A 19,967-nucleotide genomic window follows, 5' to 3' on the forward strand; every position below is an offset into this window, starting at 1 on the left:
TTATTAAATAGGCTTATTTCAGCAACTTATGCTTATTAAATAGCCTTATTAAACAGGTTTATTTCAGCAACTTAGGCTTATTAAATAGTATTTTTAAATAGGCTTAGTTCAGAAACTTAGGCTTATTAAATAGGCTTATTTCAGCAACTTAGGCTCATTAAATAGCCTTATTAAATAGGCTTTTTTCAGCAACTTAGGCTCATTAAATAGCCTTATTAAATAGGCTTATTTCAGCAACTTAGGCTTATTAAATAGCCTTATTAAATAGGCTTATTTTAGCAACTTAGACTTATTAAACCGACTTATTAAATAGACATTTCAGCAACTTAGGCTCATTAAATATGCTTATGAAATATGCTTATTTCTGCAACTTAGACTTATTAGATAGGCCTATTAAATAGGCTTATTTGAGCAACTTAGGCTTATTAAATATGCTTATTTAAGCAAATTAGGCGTATTAAATAGCATTATTAAATAGGTTCATTTCTGCAACTTAGACTTATTAAATAGCCTTATTAAATAGGCTTATTTCAGCAACTTAGGCTTATTAAATAGGCTTATTTCAGCAACTTATGCTTATTAAATAGCCTTATTAAACAGGTTTATTTCTAGCAATTTAGGCTTATTAAATAGCATTTTTAAATAGGTTTTTTTCAGCAACTTAGACTTATTAAATAGACCTTTTTATATAGGCTTAGTTCACCAACGTAGGCTTATTAAATAGGCTTATTTCAGCAACTTAGGCTTATTAAATAGCCTTATTTCAGCAACTTAGACTTATTAAATAGGCTTATTCAGCAACTTAGGCTTATTAAATAGCCTTATTAAATAGGCTTATTTCAGTAACTTAGGCTTATTAAATAGCCTTATTAAATAGGCTTATTTTAGCAACTTAGATTTATTAAACCGACTTATTAAATAGACATTTCAGCAACTTAGGCTCATTAAATATGCTTTTGAAATATGCTTATTTCTGCAACTTAGACTTATTAGATAGGCCTATTAAATAGGCTTATTTTAGCAACTTAGGCTTATTAAATATGCTTATTTAAGCAAATTAGGCGTATTAAATAGCATTATTAAATAGGTTCATTTCTGCATCTTAGACTTATTAAATAGCGTTATTAAATAGGCTTATTTCAGCAACTTAGGCTTATTAAATAGGCTTATTTCAGCAACTTATGCTTATTAAATAGCCTTATTAAACAGGTTTATTTCTAGCAATAGGTTTTTTTCAGCAACTTAGACTTATTAAATAGACCTTTTTATATAGGCTTAGTTCACCAACGTTGGCTTATTAAATAGGCTTATTTCAGCAACTTAGGCTTATTAAATAGCCTTATTTCAGCAACTTAGACTTATTAAATAGGCTTATTCAGCAACTTAGGCTTATTAAATAAGCTTATTTCAGCAACTTATTCTTATTAAATAGCCTTATTAAACAGGTTTATTTCAGCAACTTAGGCTTATTAAATAGCATTTTAAATAAGTTTATTTCAGCAACTTAGACTTATTAAATATACCTTTTTAAATAGGCTTAGTTCAGAAACTTAGGCTTATTAAATAGTCTTATTTCAGCAACTTAGACTCATTAAATAGCCTTATTAAATAGGCATATTCAGCAACTTAGGCTTATTAAATAGCCTTATTAAATTTGCTTATTTCAGCAACTTAGGCTTATTAAATAGGCTTATTTCAGCAACTTATGCTTATTAAATAGCCTTATTTCAGCAATTTAGACTTATTAAATAGGCTTATTCAGCAACATAGGCTTATTAAATAGCCTATTTAAATAGGCTTATTTCAGCAACTTAGGCTTATTAAATAGGCTTATTTCAGCAACTGAGACATATTAAAAAGGCTTATTTCAGCAACTTAGGCTTATGAAATAGGCTTATTCAGCAACTTAGGCTTATTAAATAGGCTTATTTCAGCAACTTATGCTTATTAAATAGCCTTATTAAACAGGTTTATTTCAGCAACTTAGGCTTATTAAATAGCATTTTTAAATAGGTTTATTTCAGCAACTTAGACTTATTAAATAAACCTTTTTAAATAGGCTTAGTTCAGAAACTTAGGCTTATTAAGTAGGCTTATTTCAGCAACTTAGGCTCATTAAATAGCCTTATTAAATAGGCTTATTTCTGCAACTTAGACTTATTAAATAGGCTTATTTCAGCAACTTAAACTTATTAAATAGCCTTATTTCAGCAACTTAGGCTTATTAAATACCCTTATTTCAGCAACTTAGACTTATTAAATAGGCTTATTCAGCAACTTAGGCTTATTAAATAGCCTTATTAAATAGGCTTATTTCAGCAACTTAGACTTATTAAATAGGCTTATTTCAGCAACTTAGGCTTATTAAATATGCTCATTCAGCAACTTGGGCTTATTAAATAGCCTTATTAAATAGGCTTATTTCAGCAACTTAGACTTATTAAATAGGCCTATTAAATAGACTTATTAAATAGACTTATTAAATAGGCTCATTAAATACTTATTAAGTAGGCATATTAACTAGACATATTAAATAGACTTATTAAATAGACTTTTTAAATAGGCTGATTAAAAATGCTCATTAAATACTTATTAAATGTGTTTATTAAATAGGCGTATTAAATAGGCTTATTAAATAGGCTTATTAAATAGGCTTATTAAATAGACTTATTAAAGAGCCTTATTAAATAGGCTTATTTCAGCAACTTGGGCTTATTAAATAAGCTTATTTCAGCAACTTATGCTTATTAAATAGCCTTATTAAACAGGTTTATTTCAGCAACTTAGGCTTATTAAATAGCATTTTTAAATAGGTTTATTTCAGCAACTTAGACTTATTAAATAGGCTTATTTCAGCAACTTATGCTTATTAAATAGCCTTATTAAACAGGTTTATTTCTAGCAATAGGTTTTTTTCAGCAACTTAGACTTATTAAATAGACCTTTTTATATAGGCTTAGTTCACCAACGTAGGCTTATTAAATAGGCTTATTTCAGCAACTTAGGCTTATTAAATAGCCTTATTTCAGCAACTTAGACTTATTAAATAAGCTTATTCAGCAACTTAGGCTTATTAAATAAGCTTATTTCAGCAACTTATTCTTATTAAATAGCCTTATTAAATAGGCTTATTTCAGCAACTTAGACTTATTAAATAGGCCTATTAAATAGACTTATTAAATAGACTTATTAAATAGGCTCATTAAATACTTATTAAGTAGGCATATTAACTAGACATATTAAATAGACTTATTAAATAGACTTTTTAAATAGGCTGATTAAAAATGCTCATTAAATACTTATTAAATGTGTTTATTAAATAGGCGTATTAAATAGGCTTATTAAATAGGCTTATTAAATAGGCTTATTAAATAGACTTATTAAAGAGCCTTATTAAATAGGCTTATTTCAGCAACTTGGGCTTATTAAATAAGCTTATTTCAGCAACTTATGCTTATTAAATAGCCTTATTAAACAGGTTTATTTCAGCAACTTAGGCTTATTAAATAGCATTTTTAAATAGGTTTATTTCAGCAACTTAGACTTATTAAATATACCTTTTTAAATAGGCTTAGTTCAGAAACTCAGGCTTATTAAATAGTCTTATTTCAGCAACTTACGCTCATTAAATAGCCTTATTAAATAGGCTTATTTCAGCAACTTAGGCTTATTAAATAGGCTTATTTCAGCAACTTAGACTTATTAAATAGTCTTATTTCAGCAACTTAGGTTTATTAAATAGCCTTATTTCAGAAACTTAGACTTATTAAATAGGCTTATTCAGCAACTTAGGCTTTTTAAATAGCCTTATTAAATAGGCTTATTTCAGCAAATTAGACTTATTAAATAGGTTTATTCAGCAACTTAGGCTTATTAAATAGGCTTATTCAGCAACTTAGGCTTATTAAATAGGCTTATTTCAGCAACTTAGGCTTATTAAATAGGCTCATTCAGAAACTTAGGCTTATTAAATAGGCTTATTTCAGCAACTTAGACTTATTAAATAGGCCTATTAAATAGACTGATTAAATAGGCTCATTAAATACTTATTAAATAGGCTTATTAAATAGACTTATTAAATAGGCTCAATAAAGAGGCTTATTAAATAGGCTTATTAAATAGACTTATTAAATAGGCTCAATAAATAGGCTTATTAAATAGGCTTATTAAATAGGCTTATTAAATAGGCGTATTAAATAGACTTATTAAATAGGCTCAATAAATAGGCTTATTAAATAGGCTTATTAAATAGTCTTATTAAATAGGCTCAATAAATAGGCTTATTAAATAGGCTCAATAAATAGGCTTATTAAATAGGTTCATTAAATACTTATTAAATAGGCTTATTAAAATGGCTTATTAAATAGACTTAATACATAGGCTCATTAAATACTTATTAAATAGGTGTATTAAATAGGTGTATTAAATAAGCTTATTAATAGGCATATTAAATAGGCTTATTAAATAGGCTTATTAAATAGACTTATTAAATAGGCTTATTAAAAAGGCTTATTAAATAGACTTAATACATAGGCTCATTAAATACTTATTAAATAGGTGTATTAAATAGGCGTATTAAATAGGCTTATTAATAGGCGTATTAAATAGGCTCATTAAATAGGCTTATTAAATAGACTTATTAAATAGCCTCATTAAATAGGCTTATTTTAGCAACTTAGGCTTATTAAATAGGTTTATTTCAGCATCTTAGACTTATTAAATAGCCTTATTAAATAGGCTTATTTCAGCAACTCAGGCTTATTAAATAGGCTTATTTCAGCAACTTATGCTTATTAAATAGCCTTATTAAACAGGTTTATTTCAGCAACTTAGGCTTATTAAATAGTATTTTTAAATAGGCTTAGTTCAGAAACTTAGGCTTATTAAATAGGCTTATTTCAGCAACTTAGGCTCATTAAATAGCCTTATTAAATAGGCTTTTTTCAGCAACTTAGGCTCATTAAATAGCCTTATTAAATAGGCTTATTTCAGCAACTTAGGCTTATTAAATAGCCTTATTAAATAGGCTTATTTTAGCAACTTAGACTTATTAAACCGACTTATTAAATAGACATTTCAGCAACTTAGGCTCATTAAATATGCTTATGAAATATGCTTATTTCTGCAACTTAGACTTATTAGATAGGCCTATTAAATAGGCTTATTTGAGCAACTTAGGCTTATTAAATATGCTTATTTAAGCAAATTAGGCGTATTAAATAGCATTATTAAATAGGTTCATTTCTGCAACTTAGACTTATTAAATAGCCTTATTAAATAGGCTTATTTCAGCAACTTAGGCTTATTAAATAGGCTTATTTCAGCAACTTATGCTTATTAAATAGCCTTATTAAACAGGTTTATTTCTAGCAATTTAGGCTTATTAAATAGCATTTTTAAATAGGTTTTTTTCAGCAACTTAGACTTATTAAATAGACCTTTTTATATAGGCTTAGTTCACCAACGTAGGCTTATTAAATAGGCTTATTTCAGCAACTTAGGCTTATTAAATAGCCTTATTTCAGCAACTTAGACTTATTAAATAGGCTTATTCAGCAACTTAGGCTTATTAAATAGCCTTATTAAATAGGCTTATTTCAGTAACTTAGGCTTATTAAATAGCCTTATTAAATAGGCTTATTTTAGCAACTTAGATTTATTAAACCGACTTATTAAATAGACATTTCAGCAACTTAGGCTCATTAAATATGCTTTTGAAATATGCTTATTTCTGCAACTTAGACTTATTAGATAGGCCTATTAAATAGGCTTATTTTAGCAACTTAGGCTTATTAAATATGCTTATTTAAGCAAATTAGGCGTATTAAATAGCATTATTAAATAGGTTCATTTCTGCATCTTAGACTTATTAAATAGCGTTATTAAATAGGCTTATTTCAGCAACTTAGGCTTATTAAATAGGCTTATTTCAGCAACTTATGCTTATTAAATAGCCTTATTAAACAGGTTTATTTCTAGCAATAGGTTTTTTTCAGCAACTTAGACTTATTAAATAGACCTTTTTATATAGGCTTAGTTCACCAACGTTGGCTTATTAAATAGGCTTATTTCAGCAACTTAGGCTTATTAAATAGCCTTATTTCAGCAACTTAGACTTATTAAATAGGCTTATTCAGCAACTTAGGCTTATTAAATAAGCTTATTTCAGCAACTTATTCTTATTAAATAGCCTTATTAAACAGGTTTATTTCAGCAACTTAGGCTTATTAAATAGCATTTTAAATAAGTTTATTTCAGCAACTTAGACTTATTAAATATACCTTTTTAAATAGGCTTAGTTCAGAAACTTAGGCTTATTAAATAGTCTTATTTCAGCAACTTAGACTCATTAAATAGCCTTATTAAATAGGCATATTCAGCAACTTAGGCTTATTAAATAGCCTTATTAAATTTGCTTATTTCAGCAACTTAGGCTTATTAAATAGGCTTATTTCAGCAACTTATGCTTATTAAATAGCCTTATTTCAGCAATTTAGACTTATTAAATAGGCTTATTCAGCAACATAGGCTTATTAAATAGCCTATTTAAATAGGCTTATTTCAGCAACTTAGGCTTATTAAATAGGCTTATTTCAGCAACTGAGACATATTAAAAAGGCTTATTTCAGCAACTTAGGCTTATGAAATAGGCTTATTCAGCAACTTAGGCTTATTAAATAGGCTTATTTCAGCAACTTATGCTTATTAAATAGCCTTATTAAACAGGTTTATTTCAGCAACTTAGGCTTATTAAATAGCATTTTTAAATAGGTTTATTTCAGCAACTTAGACTTATTAAATAAACCTTTTTAAATAGGCTTAGTTCAGAAACTTAGGCTTATTAAGTAGGCTTATTTCAGCAACTTAGGCTCATTAAATAGCCTTATTAAATAGGCTTATTTCTGCAACTTAGACTTATTAAATAGGCTTATTTCAGCAACTTAAACTTATTAAATAGCCTTATTTCAGCAACTTAGGCTTATTAAATACCCTTATTTCAGCAACTTAGACTTATTAAATAGGCTTATTCAGCAACTTAGGCTTATTAAATAGCCTTATTAAATAGGCTTATTTCAGCAACTTAGACTTATTAAATAGGCTTATTTCAGCAACTTAGGCTTATTAAATATGCTCATTCAGCAACTTGGGCTTATTAAATAGCCTTATTAAATAGGCTTATTTCAGCAACTTAGACTTATTAAATAGGCCTATTAAATAGACTTATTAAATAGACTTATTAAATAGGCTCATTAAATACTTATTAAGTAGGCATATTAACTAGACATATTAAATAGACTTATTAAATAGACTTTTTAAATAGGCTGATTAAAAATGCTCATTAAATACTTATTAAATGTGTTTATTAAATAGGCGTATTAAATAGGCTTATTAAATAGGCTTATTAAATAGGCTTATTAAATAGACTTATTAAAGAGCCTTATTAAATAGGCTTATTTCAGCAACTTGGGCTTATTAAATAAGCTTATTTCAGCAACTTATGCTTATTAAATAGCCTTATTAAACAGGTTTATTTCAGCAACTTAGGCTTATTAAATAGCATTTTTAAATAGGTTTATTTCAGCAACTTAGACTTATTAAATAGGCTTATTTCAGCAACTTATGCTTATTAAATAGCCTTATTAAACAGGTTTATTTCTAGCAATAGGTTTTTTTCAGCAACTTAGACTTATTAAATAGACCTTTTTATATAGGCTTAGTTCACCAACGTAGGCTTATTAAATAGGCTTATTTCAGCAACTTAGGCTTATTAAATAGCCTTATTTCAGCAACTTAGACTTATTAAATAGGCTTATTCAGCAACTTAGGCTTATTAAATAAGCTTATTTCAGCAACTTATTCTTATTAAATAGCCTTATTAAACAGGTTTATTTCAGCAACTTAGGCTTATTAAATAGCATTTTAAATAGGTTTATTTCAGCAACTTAGACTTATTAAATATACCTTTTTAAATAGGCTTAGTTCAGAAACTTAGGCTTATTAAATAGTCTTATTTCAGCAACTTAGACTCATTAAATAGCCTTATTAAATAGGCATATTCAGCAACTTAGGCTTATTAAATAGCCTTATTAAATATGCTTATTTCAGCAACTTAGGCTTATTAAATAGGCTTATTTCAGCAACTTATGCTTATTAAATAGCCTTATTTCAGCAATTTAGACTTATTAAATAGGCTTATTCAGCAACATAGGCTTATTAAATAGCCTATTTAAATAGGCTTATTTCAGCAACTTAGGCTTATTAAATAGGCTTATTTCAGCAACTGAGACATATTAAAAAGGCTTATTTCAGCAACTTAGGCTTATGAAATAGGCTTATTCAGCAACTTAGGCTTATTAAATAGGCTTATTTCAGCAACTTATGCTTATTAAATAGCCTTATTAAACAGGTTTATTTCAGCAACTTAGGCTTATTAAATAGCATTTTAAATAGGTTTATTTCAGCAACTTAGACTTATTAAATAAACCTTTTTAAATAGGCTTAGTTCAGAAACTTAGGCTTATTAAGTAGGCTTATTTCAGCAACTTAGGCTCATTAAATAGCCTTATTAAATAGGCTTATTTCTGCAACTTAGACTTATTAAATAGGCTTATTTCAGCAACTTAAACTTATTAAATAGCCTTATTTCAGCAACTTAGGCTTATTAAATACCCTTATTTCAGCAACTTAGACTTATTAAATAGGCTTATTCAGCAACTTAGGCTTATTAAATAGCCTTATTAAATAGGCTTATTTCAGCAACTTAGACTTATTAAATAGGCTTATTTCAGCAACTTAGGCTTATTAAATATGCTCATTCAGCAACTTGGGCTTATTAAATAGCCTTATTAAATAGGCTTATTTCAGCAACTTAGACTTATTAAATAGGCCTATTAAATAGACTTATTAAATAGACTTATTAAATAGGCTCATTAAATACTTATTAAGTAGGCATATTAACTAGACATATTAAATAGACTTATTAAATAGACTTTTTAAATAGGCTGATTAAAAATGCTCATTAAATACTTATTAAATGTGTTTATTAAATAGGCGTATTAAATAGGCTTATTAAATAGGCTTATTAAATAGGCTTATTAAATAGACTTATTAAAGAGCCTTATTAAATAGGCTTATTTCAGCAACTTGGGCTTATTAAATAAGCTTATTTCAGCAACTTATGCTTATTAAATAGCCTTATTAAACAGGTTTATTTCAGCAACTTAGGCTTATTAAATAGCATTTTTAAATAGGTTTATTTCAGCAACTTAGACTTATTAAATATACCTTTTTAAATAGGCTTAGTTCAGAAACTCAGGCTTATTAAATAGTCTTATTTCAGCAACTTACGCTCATTAAATAGCCTTATTAAATAGGCTTATTTCAGCAACTTAGGCTTATTAAATAGGCTTATTTCAGCAACTTAGACTTATTAAATAGTCTTATTTCAGCAACTTAGGTTTATTAAATAGCCTTATTTCAGAAACTTAGACTTATTAAATAGGCTTATTCAGCAACTTAGGCTTTTTAAATAGCCTTATTAAATAGGCTTATTTCAGCAAATTAGACTTATTAAATATGTTTATTCAGCAACTTAGGCTTATTAAATAGGCTTATTCAGCAACTTAGGCTTATTAAATAGGCTTATTTCAGCAACTTAGGCTTATTAAATAGGCTCATTCAGAAACTTAGGCTTATTAAATAGGCTTATTTCAGCAACTTAGACTTATTAAATAGGCCTATTAAATAGACTGATTAAATAGGCTCATTAAATACTTATTAAATAGGCTTATTAAATAGACTTATTAAATAGGCTCAATAAAGAGGCTTATTAAATAGGCTTATTAAATAGACTTATTAAATAGGCTCAATAAATAGGCTTATTAAATAGGCTTATTAAATAGGCTTATTAAATAGGCGTATTAAATAGACTTATTAAATAGGCTCAATAAATAGGCTTATTAAATAGGCTTATTAAATAGTCTTATTAAATAGGCTCAATAAATAGGCTTATTAAATAGGCTCAATAAATAGGCTTATTAAATAGGTTCATTAAATACTTATTAAATAGGCTTATTAAAATGGCTTATTAAATAGACTTAATACATAGGCTCATTAAATACTTATTAAATAGGTGTATTAAATAGGCGTATTAAATAAGCTTATTAATAGGCATATTAAATAGGCTTATTAAATAGGCTTATTAAATAGACTTATTAAATAGGCTTATTAAAAAGGCTTATTAAATAGACTTAATACATAGGCTCATTAAATACTTATTAAATAGGTGTATTAAATAGGCGTATTAAATAGGCTTATTAATAGGCGTATTAAATAGGCTCATTAAATAGGCTTATTAAATAGACTTATTAAATAGCCTCATTAAATAGGCTTATTTTAGCAACTTAGGCTTATTAAATAGGTTTATTTCAGCATCTTAGACTTATTAAATAGCCTTATTAAATAGGCTTATTTCAGCAACTCAGGCTTATTAAATAGGCTTATTTCAGCAACTTATGCTTATTAAATAGCCTTATTAAACAGGTTTATTTCAGCAACTTAGGCTTATTAAATAGTATTTTTAAATAGGCTTAGTTCAGAAACTTAGGCTTATTAAATAGGCTTATTTCAGCAACTTAGGCTCATTAAATAGCCTTATTAAATAGGCTTTTTTCAGCAACTTAGGCTCATTAAATAGCCTTATTAAATAGGCTTATTTCAGCAACTTAGGCTTATTAAATAGCCTTATTAAATAGGCTTATTTTAGCAACTTAGACTTATTAAACCGACTTATTAAATAGACATTTCAGCAACTTAGGCTCATTAAATATGCTTATGAAATATGCTTATTTCTGCAACTTAGACTTATTAGATAGGCCTATTAAATAGGCTTATTTTAGCAACTTAGGCTTATTAAATATGCTTATTTAAGCAAATTAGGCGTATTAAATAGCATTATTAAATAGGTTCATTTCTGCAACTTAGACTTATTAAATAGCCTTATTAAATAGGCTTATTTCAGCAACTTAGGCTTATTAAATAGGCTTATTTCAGCAACTTATGCTTATTAAATAGCCTTATTAAACAGGTTTATTTCTAGCAATTTAGGCTTATTAAATAGCATTTTTAAATAGGTTTTTTTCAGCAACTTAGACTTATTAAATAGACCTTTTTATATAGGCTTAGTTCACCAACGTAGGCTTATTAAATAGGCTTATTTCAGCAACTTAGGCTTATTAAATAGCCTTATTTCAGCAACTTAGACTTATTAAATAGGCTTATTCAGCAACTTAGGCTTATTAAATAAGCTTATTTCAGCAACTTATTCTTATTAAATAGCCTTATTAAACAGGTTTATTTCAGCAACTTAGGCTTATTAAATAGCATTTTAAATAGGTTTATTTCAGCAACTTAGACTTATTAAATATACCTTTTTAAATAGGCTTAGTTCAGAAACTTAGGCTTATTAAATAGTCTTATTTCAGCAACTTAGACTCATTAAATAGCCTTATTAAATAGGCATATTCAGCAACTTAGGCTTATTAAATAGCCTTATTAAATATGCTTATTTCAGCAACTTAGACTTATTAAATAGGCTTATTTCAGCAACTTATGCTTATTAAATAGGCTTATTTCAGCAACTTAGGCTTATTAAATAGGCTTATTTCAGCAACTGAGACATATTAAAAAGGCTTATTTCAGCAACTTAGGCTTATGAAATAGGCTTATTCAGCAACTTAGGCTGATTAAATAGGCTTATTTCAGCAACTTATGCTTATTAAATAGCCTTATTAAACAGGTTTATTTCAGCAACTTAGGCTTATTAAATAGCATTTTTAAATAGGTTTATTTCAGCAACTTAGACTTATTAAATAAACCTTTTTAAATAGGCTTAGTTCAGAAACGTAGGCTTATTAAGTAGGCTTATTTCAGCAACTTAGGCTCATTAAATAGCCTTATTAAATAGGCTTATTTCAGCAACTTAGGCTTATTAAATAGGCTTATTTCAGCAACTTAAACTTATTAAATAGCCTTATTTCAGCAACTTAGGCTTATTAAATACCCTTATTTCAGCAACTTAGACTTATTAAATAGGCTTATTCAGCAACTTAGGCTTATTAAATAGCCTTATTAAATAGGCTTATTTCAGCAACTTAGACTTATTAAATAGGTTTATTCAGCAACTTAGGCTTATTAAATAGGCTTATTCAGCAACTTAGGCTTATTAAATAGGCTTATTTCAGCAACTTAGGCTTATTAAATATGCTCATTCAGCAACTTGGGCTTATTAAATAGCCTTATTAAATAGGCTTATTTCAGCAACTTAGACTTATTAAATAGGCCTATTAAATAGACTTATTAAATAGACTTATTAAATAGGCTCATTAAATACTTATTAAGTAGGCATATTAACTAGACATATTAAATAGACTTATTAAATAGACTTTTTAAATAGGCTGATTAAAAATGCTCATTAAATACTTATTAAATGTGTTTATTAAATAGGCGTATTAAATAGGCTTATTAAATAGGCTTATTAAATAGGCTTATTAAATAGACTTATTAAAGAGCCTTATTAAATAGGCTTATTTCAGCAACTTGGGCTTATTAAATAAGCTTATTTCAGCAACTTATGCTTATTAAATAGCCTTATTAAACAGGTTTATTTCAGCAACTTAGGCTTATTAAATAGCATTTTTAAATAGGTTTATTTCAGCAACTTAGACTTATTAAATATACCTTTTTAAATAGGCTTAGTTCAGAAACTCAGGCTTATTAAATAGTCTTATTTCAGCAACTTAGGCTCATTAAATAGCCTTATTAAATAGGCTTATTTCAGCAACTTAGGCTTATTAAATAGGCTTATTTCAGCAACTTAGACTTATTAAATAGTCTTATTTCAGCAACTTAGGTTTATTAAATAGCCTTATTTCAGAAACTTAGACTTATTAAATAGGCTTATTCAGCAACTTAGGCTTATTAAATAGCCTTATTAAATAGGCTTATTTCAGCAAATTAGACTTATTAAATAGGTTTATTCAGCAACTTAGGCTTATTAAATAGGCTTATTCAGCAACTTAGGCTTATTAAATAGGCTTATTTCAGCAACTTAGGCTTATTAAATAGGCTCATTCAGAAACTTAGGCTTATTAAATAGGCTTATTTCAGCAACTTAGACTTATTAAATAGGCCTATTAAATAGACTGATTAAATAGGCTCATTAAATACTTATTAAATAAGCTTATTAAATAGACTTATTAAATAGGCTCAATAAAGAGGCTTATTAAATAGGCTTATTAAATAGACTTATTAAATAGGCTCAATAAATAGGCTTATTAAATAGGCTTATTAAATAGGCTTATTAAATAGGCGTATTAAATAGACTTATTAAATAGGCTCAATAAATAGGCTTATTAAATAGGCTTATTAAATAGTCTTATTAAATAGGCTCAATAAATAGGCTTATTAAATAGGCTCAATAAATAGGCTTATTAAATAGGTTCATTAAATACTTATTAAATAGGCTTATTAAAATGGCTTATTAAATAGACTTAATACATAGGCTCATTAAATACTTATTAAATAGGTGTATTAAATAGGCGTATTAAATAAGCTTATTAATAGGCATATTAAATAGGCTTATTAAATAGGCTTATTAAATAGACTTATTAAATAGGCTTATTAAAAAGGCTTATTAAATAGACTTAATACATAGGCTCATTAAATACTTATTAAATAGGTGTATTAAATAGGCGTATTAAATAGGCTTATTAATAGGCGTATTAAATAGGCTTATTAAATAGGCTTATTAAATAGAGTTATTAAATAGCCTCATTAAATAGGCTTATTTTAGCAACTTAGGCTTATTAAATAGGTTTATTTCAGCATCTTAGACTTATTAAATAGCCTTATTAAATAGGCTTATTTCAGCAACTCAGGCATATTAAATAGGCTTATTTCAGCAACTTATGCTTATTAAATAGCCTTATTAAACAGGTTTATTTCAGCAACTTAGGCTTATTAAATAGTATTTTTAAATAGGCTTAGTTCAGAAACTTAGGCTTATTAAATAGGCTTATTTCAGCAACTTAGGCTCATTAAATAGCCTTATTAAATAGGCTTTTTTCAGCAACTTAGGCTCATTAAATAGCCTTATTAAATAGGCTTATTTCAGCAACTTAGGCTTATTAAATAGCCTTATTAAATAGGCTTATTTTAGCAACTTAGACTTATTAAACCGACTTATTAAATAGACATTTCAGCAACTTAGGCTCATTAAATATGCTTATGAAAGATGCTTATTTCTGCAACTTAGACTTATTAGATAGGCCTATTAAATAGGCTTATTTTAGCAACTTAGGCTTATTAAATATGCTTATTTAAGCAAATTAGGCGTATTAAATAGCATTATTAAATAGGTTCATTTCTGCAACTTAGACTTATTAAATAGCCTTATTAAATAGGCTTATTTCAGCAACTTAGGCTTATTAAATAGGCTTATTTAAGCAACTTATGCTTATTAAATAGCCTTATTAAACAGGTTTATTTCTAGCAATTTAGGCTTATTAAATAGCATTTTTAAATAGGTTTTTTTCAGCAACTTAGACTTATTAAATAGACCTTTTTATATCGGCTTAGTTCACCAACGTAGGCTTATTAAATAGGCTTATTTCAGCAACTTAGGCTTATTAAATAGCCTTATTTCAGCAACTTAGACTTATTAAATAGGCTTATTCAGCAACTTAGGCTTATTAAATAGCCTTATTAAATAGGCTTATTTCAGCAACTTAGGCTTATTAAATAGCCTTATTAAATAGGCTTATTTTAGCAACTTAGATTTATTAAACCGACTTATTAAATAGACATTTCAGCAACTTAGGCTCATTAAATATGCTTTTGAAATATGCTTATTTCTGCAACTTAGACTTATTAGATAGGCCTATTAAATAGGCTTATTTTAGCAACTTAGGCTTATTAAATATGCTTATTTAAGCAAATTAGGCGTATTAAATAGCATTATTAAATAGGTTCATTTCTGCATCTTAGACTTATTAAATAGCCTTATTAAATAGGCTTATTTCAGCAACTTAGGCTTATTAAATAGGCTTATTTCAGCAACTTATGCTTATTAAATAGCCTTATTAAACAGGTTTATTTCTAGCAATAGGTTTTTTTCAGCAACTTAGACTTATTAAATAGACGTTTTTATATAGGCTTAGTTCACCAACGTAGGCTTATTAAATAGGCTTATTTCAGCAACTTAGGCTTATTAAATAGCCTTATTTCAGCAACTTAGACTTATTAAATAGGCTTATTCAGCAACTTAGGCTTATTAAATAAGCTTATTTCAGCAACTTATTCTTATTAAATAGCCTTATTAAACAGGTTTATTTCAGCAACTTAGGCTTATTAAATAGCATTTTAAATAGGTTTATTTCAGCAACTTAGACTTATTAAATATACCTTTTTAAATAGGCTTAGTTCAGAAACTTAGGCTTATTAAATAGTCTTATTTCAGCAACTTAGACTCATTAAATAGCCTTATTAAATAGGCATATTCAGCAACTTAGGCTTATTAAATAGCCTTATTAAATATGCTTATTTCAGCAACTTAGACTTATTAAATAGGTTTGTTCAGCAACTTAGGCTTATTAAATAGGCATATTCAGCAACTTAGGCATATTTAATAGTCTTATTTCAGCAACTTAGGCTTATTAAATAGGCTCATTCAGAAACTTAGGCTTATTAAATAGGCTTATTTCAGCAACTTAGACTTATTCAATAGGCCTATTAAATAGGCTTATTAAATATGCTTATTTCAGCAACTTAGACTTATTAAAAAGGCCTATTAAATAGGCTTATTAAATAGACTTATTAAATAGGCTCATTAAATAGGCTTATTAAATAGGCTTATTAAATAGACTTATTAAATAGGCTCAATAAATAGGCTTATTAAATAGGCTTATTAAATAGGCTTATTAAATAGACTTATTAAATCGGCTTATTAAATACTTATTAAATAGGCTTATTAAATAGACTTATTAAATAGACTTATTAAATAGGCTTATTAAATAGACTTATTAAATAGGCTTATTAAAAAGGCTTATTAAATAGACTTATTAAATAGGCTCATTAAATACTTATTAAATATGTTTATTAAATAGGCGTATTAAATAGGCTTATTAAATAGGCTTATTAAATAGGCTTATTAAATAGACTTATTAAATAGCCTCATTAAATAGGCTTATTTTAGCAACTTAGACTTATTAAATAGGTTTATTTCAGCAACTTAGACTTATTAAATAGCCTTATTAAATAGGCTTATTTCAGCAACTTAGGCTTATTAAATAAGCTTATTTCAGCAACTTATGCTTATTAAATAGGCTTATTAAACAGGTTTATTTCAGCAACTTAGGCTTATTAAATAGCATATTTAAATAGGTTTATTTCAGCTGCTTATACTTATTAAATATACCTTTTTAAATATGCTTAGTTCAGCAACTTAGACTTATTAAATAGGTTTATTCAGCAACTTAGGCTTATTAAATAGGCTTATTCAGCAACTTAGGCTTATTTAATAGGCTTATTTCAGCAACTTAGGCTTATTAAATAGGCTCATTCAGAAACTTAAGCTTATTAAATAGGCTTATTTCAGCAACTTAGACTTATTCAATAGGCTCATTCAGAAACTTAAGCTTATTAAATAGGCTTATTTCAGCAACTTAGACTTATTCAATAGGCCTATTAAATAGGCTTATTAAATAGGCTTATTTCAGCAACTTAGACTTATTAAAAAGGCCTATTAAATAGGCTTATTAAATAGACTTATTAAATAGGCTCATTAAATAGGCTTATTAAATAGGCTTATTAAATAGACTTATTAAATAGGCTCAATAAATAGGCTTATTAAATAGGCTTATTAAATAGGCTTATTAAATAGACTTATTGAATCGGCTTATTAAATAGGCTTATTAAAAAGGCTTATTAAATAGACTTATTAAATAGGCTCATTAAATACTTATTAAATAGGCGTATTAAATAGACTTATTAAATAGGCTTATTAAAAAGGCTTATTAAATAGACTTATTAAATAGGCTCATTAAATACTTATTAAATATGTTTATTAAATACGCATATTAAATAGGCTTATTAAATAGACTTATTAAATAGGCTTATTAAATAGACTTTTTAAATAGGCTTATTAAAAATGCTCATTAAATACTTATTAAATGTGTTTATTAAATAGGCGTATTAAATAGGCTTATTAAATAGGCTTATTAAATAGGCTTATTAAATAGACTTATTAAAGAGTCTTATTAAGTAGGCTTATTTCAGCAACTTAGGCTTATTAAATAAGCTTATTTCAGCAACTTATGCTTATTAAATAGCCTTATTAAACAGGTTTATTTCAGCAACTTAGGCTTATTAAATATCATTTTAAATAGGTTTATTTCAGCAACTTAGACTTATTAAATATACCTTTTTAAATAGGCTTAGTTCAGAAACTCAGGCTTATTAAATAGTCTTATTTCAGCAACTTAGGTTCATTAAATAGCCTTATTAAATAGGCTTATTTCAGCAACTTAGGCTTATTAAATAGGCTTATTTCAGCAACTTAGACTTATTAAATAGCCTTATTTCAGCAACTTAGGCTTATTAAATAGCCTTATTTCAGAAACTTAGACTTATTAAATAGGCTTATTCAGCAACTTAGGCTTATTAAATAGCCTTATTAAATAGGCTTATTTCAGCAACTCAGGCTTATTAAATAGGCTTATTTCAGCAACTTATGCTTATTAAATAGCCTTATTAAACAGGTTTATTTCAGCAACTTAGGCTTATTAAATAGTATTTTTAAATAGGCTTAGTTCAGAAACTTAGGCTTATTAAATAGGCTTATTTCAGCAACTTAGGCTCATTAAATAGCCTTATTAAACAGGTTTATTTCAGCAACTTAGGCTTATTAAATAGCATATTTAAATAGGTTTATTTCAGCTGCTTATACTTATTAAATATACCTTTTTAAATAGGCTTAGTTCAGCAACTTAGACTTATTAAATAGGTTTATTCAGCAACTTAGGCTTATTAAATAGGCTTATTCAGCAACTTAGGCTTATTTAATAGGTTTATTTCAGCAACTTAGGCTTATTAAATAGGCTCATTCAGAAACTTAAGCTTATTAAATAGGCTTATTTCAGCAACTTAGACTTATTCAATAGGCTCATTCAGAAACTTAAGCTTATTAAATAGGCTTATTTCAGCAACTTAGACTTATTCAATAGGCCTATTAAATAGGCTTATTAAATAGGCTTATTTCAGCAACTTAGACTTATTAAAAATGCCTATTAAATAGGCTTATTAAATAGACTTATTAAATAGGCTCATTAAATAGGCTTATTAAATAGGCTTATTAAATAGACTTATTAAATAGGCTCAATAAATAGGCTTATTAAATAGGCTTATTAAATAGGCTTATTAAATAGACTTATTAAATCGGCTTATTAAATAGGCTTATTAAAAAGGCTTATTAAATAGACTTATTAAATAGGCACATTAAATACTTATTAAATAGGCGTATTAAATAGACTTATTAAATAGGCTTATTAAAAAGGCTTATTAAATAGACTTATTAAATAGGCTCATTAAATACTTATTAAATATGTTTATTAAATAGGCGTATTAAATAGGCTTATTAAATAGACTTATTAAATAGGCTTATTAAATAGACTTTTTAAATAGGCTTATTAAAAATGCTCATTAAATACTTATTAAATGTGTTTATTAAATAGGCGTATTAAATAGGCTTATTAAATAGGCTTATTAAATAGGCTTATTAAATAGACTTATTAAAGAGCCTTATTAAATAGGCTTATTTCAGCAACTTAGGCTTATTAAATAAGCTTATTTCAGCAACTTATGCTTATTAAATAGCCTTATTAAACAGGTTTATTTCAGCAACTTAGGCTTATTAAATAGCATTTTAAATAGGTTTATTTCAGCAACTTAGACTTATTAAATATACCTTTTTAAATAGGCTTAGTTCAGAAACTCAGGCTTATTAAATAGTCTTATTTCAGCAACTTAGGTTCATTAAATAGCCTTATTAAATAGGCTTATTTCAGCAACTTAGGCTTATTAAATAGGCTTATTTCAGCAACTTAGACTTATTAAATAGCCTTATTTCAGCAACTTAGGCTTATTAAATAGCCTTATTTCAGAAACTTAGACTTATTAAATAGGCTTATTCAGCAACTTAGGCTTATTAAATAGCCTTATTAAATAGGCTTATTTCAGCAACTCAGGCTTATTAAATAGCCTTATTTCAGCAACTTAGGCTTATTAAATAGCCTTATTTCAGAAACTTAGACTTATTAAATAGGCTTATTCAGCAACTTAGGCTCATTAAATAGCCTTATTAAATAGGCTTTTTTCAGCAACTTAGGCTCATTAAATAGCCTTATTAAATAGGCTTATTTCAGCAACTTAGGCTTATTAAATAGCCTTATTAAATAGGCTTATTTTAGCAACTTAGACTTATTAAACCGACTTATTAAATAGACATTTCAGCAACTTAGGCTCATTAAATATGCTTATGAAATATGCTTATTTCTGCAACTTAGACTTATTAGATAGGCCTATTAAATAGGCTTATTTTAGCAACTTAGGCTTATTAAATATGCTTATTTAAGCAAATTAGGCGTATTAAATAGCATTATTAAATAGGTTCATTTCTGCAACTTAGACTTATTAAATAGCCTTATTAAATAGGCTTATTTCAGCAACTTAGGCTTATTAAATAGGCTTATTTCAGCAACTTACGCTTATTAAATAGCCTTATTAAACAGGTTTATTTCTAGCAATTTAGGCTTATTAAATAGCATTTTTAAATAGGTTTTTTTCAGCAACTTAGACTTATTAAATAGACCTTTTTATATCGGCTTAGTTCACCAACGTAGGCTTATTAAATA

This window comes from Petromyzon marinus, unplaced genomic scaffold (genome assembly GCF_048934315.1).
Source record: "Petromyzon marinus isolate PM22_M1 ecotype Great Lakes invasive population unplaced genomic scaffold, UKy_Petmar_22M1.pri1.0 PM_G_Scaffold_3, whole genome shotgun sequence".
NCBI classification, from domain to species: domain Eukaryota; kingdom Metazoa; phylum Chordata; class Hyperoartia; order Petromyzontiformes; family Petromyzontidae; genus Petromyzon; species Petromyzon marinus.